Source organism: Arachis duranensis, chromosome 2 (assembly GCF_000817695.3).
Source record: "Arachis duranensis cultivar V14167 chromosome 2, aradu.V14167.gnm2.J7QH, whole genome shotgun sequence".
NCBI lineage: Eukaryota > Viridiplantae > Streptophyta > Magnoliopsida > Fabales > Fabaceae > Arachis > Arachis duranensis.
Genome location: NC_029773.3, coordinates 30,528,534 through 30,530,869, shown reverse-complemented (window position 1 = coordinate 30,530,869; position 2,336 = coordinate 30,528,534). Strand labels below are relative to the sequence as shown.

General features: G+C 35.2%; 1 non-coding gene across 1 annotated transcript; it reads left to right on the top strand.

Annotated features, from left to right (window-relative positions):
• The first annotated feature begins 343 nt into the window (after positions 1-343).
• LOC127745100 (small nucleolar RNA R71) lies at positions 344-452 on the top strand. The gene has a single exon (XR_008006295.1). It is a non-coding gene; the product is annotated as a small nucleolar RNA R71 (small nucleolar RNA).
• Positions 453-2,336: the final 1,884 nt, after the last annotated feature.

The following is a 2,336-nucleotide window of genomic DNA, read 5'->3' as shown; positions in this document are numbered from 1 at the left end:
ACAGGATTCCTTTCAGAAGTGTACATGAATTGGTTATTTGCAACCATTTCAATGAGTTCTTGAGCTTCTGCAGGCGTCTTCTTCAGATGAAGAGATCCTCCAGCAGAGCTATCCAATGACATATTGGACAGTTCAGATAGACCATCATAGAAGATACCTATGATGCTCCATTCAGAAAGCACAGAAGTGTACATGAATTGGTTATTTGCAACCATTTCAATGAGTTCTTGAGCTTCTGCAGGCGTCTTCTTCAGATGAAGAGATCCTCCAGCAGAGCTGTCCAATGACATATTGGACAGTTCAGATAGACCATCATAGAAGATACCTATGATGCTCCATTCAGAAACCATGTCAGAAGGACACTTTCTGATCAATTGTTTGTATCTTTCCCAAGCTTCATAGAGGGATTCACCTTCCTTCTGTCTGAAGGTTTGGACTTCCACTCTAAGCTTACTCAATTTTTGAGGTGGAAAGAACTTTGCCAAGAAGGCATTGACTAGCTTTTCCCAAGAGTTCAGGCTTTCTTTAGGTTGTGAGTCCAACCATATCCTAGCTCTGTCTTTTATAGCAAAAGGGAATAACATAAGTCTATAGACCTCAGGGTCAACCCCATTGGTCTTGACAGTGTCACAGATTTGCAAGAATTCAGTTAAAAACTGATGAGGATCTTCCAATGGAAGTCCATGGAACTTGCAATTCTGTTGCATTAGAGAAACTAATTGAGGCATAAGCTCAAAGTTGTTTGCTCCAATGGCAGGGATGGAGATGCTTCTCCCATAGAAGTCGGGAGTAGGTGCAGTAAAGTCACCTAGCACCTTCCTTGCATTGTTGGCATTGTTGTTGTGTTCGGCTGCCATGGGTTCTTCTTCTTTGAAGATTTCTGTTAGGTCCTCTACAGAGAATTGTGCCTTAGCTTCTCTTAGCTTTCGCTTCAAGGTCCTTTCAGGTTCAGGATCAGCCTCAACAAGAATGCCTTTGTCTTTGCTCCTGCTCATAAGAAAGAGAAGGAACTTTGCTCCTGCTCATATGAAAGAGAAGAGAACAAGAAAATATGGAATCCTCTATGTCACAGTATAGAGATTCCTTGATGTGTCAGAGGAAAAGAAAAATAGAAGGAAGTGGTAGAAGAATTCGAACTTATCAAGAAAGATAGAGTTCAAATTGTGCATTGAGAAGGAGTGCTAGTCCATAAATAGAAGGATGTGAGAAGAGGGGAAGAAATTTTTGAAAATTAAAGTGAATTAATTAAAAGAAATTTTGAAAAAAAATGATAATTGATTTTCAAAAACTAAGATTGAGAAAGAAATAAAGTGATTTTGAAAAAGGTTTTGAAATTGGAAATCAAAGAGATATGATTGAAAAGATATGATTGAAAAACAAGTTAAAAAAAAGATTTGATTTTGAAAATTAATGACTTGGCTAACAAGAAATTTGAAAGATATGATTCAAACATTAAACCTTTCTCAACAGAAAAGGCAACATACTTGAAATATTGAATCAAATCATTAATTGTTAGCAAGTATTTTTGAAAATGGAAAGAAATTGATTTTGAAAATATATGATTGAAAAGATATGATTTGAAAAAGATTTGATTTTGAAAAATTATGAAAACTTGAAAAAAATTTGAATTAAAAACAAAATCTTCCCTCTTGTGCCATCCTGGCATTAAACGCCCAGAATGGTATCCATTCTGGCATTTAATGCCCAAAATGCTACCCTTTTGGGCGTTAAACACCCAACCAGGCACCCTGGCTGGCGTTTAAACGCCAGTTTTCCTTCCTCACTGGGCATTTTGATCGCCCAGCTTTTTCTGTGTAATTCCTCTGCTGTATGTTCTGAATCTTCAATTTTCTGTATTATTGACTTAAAAAGACACAAATTAAAAATTTTTTTTGGATTTTTAATAGTGAGGAATAATCAAAATAAAACTAAGATCAACTAAACAATGCATGCAAGACACCAAACTTAGAAGCTTGTATACTACTGACACTAACAAATTGAGAATGCATATGAGAAACAACAAAACACACAAAATAAGAGAATTTAAAGATCAGAGCAATGAAATCATCAAGAACAACTTGAAGATCAATGAAGACACATGATTGAATTCAAAGAATGCATGCAATTGACAACAAACTTAAAATGAGACACTAGACTCAACAAGAAACATAAAATATTTTTGATTTTTATGACTTTGTAATTTTTTGGATTTTTCGAAAATTATATGGAAAAGAAAATAAAGAGGTTCAAAATTTTAATAAGAATTCCAGGAGTCATGCAATGTTAGTCTAAAGCTTTAGTCTAAAAAGATTAGACATGGCTAGCCAAGCTTCAGC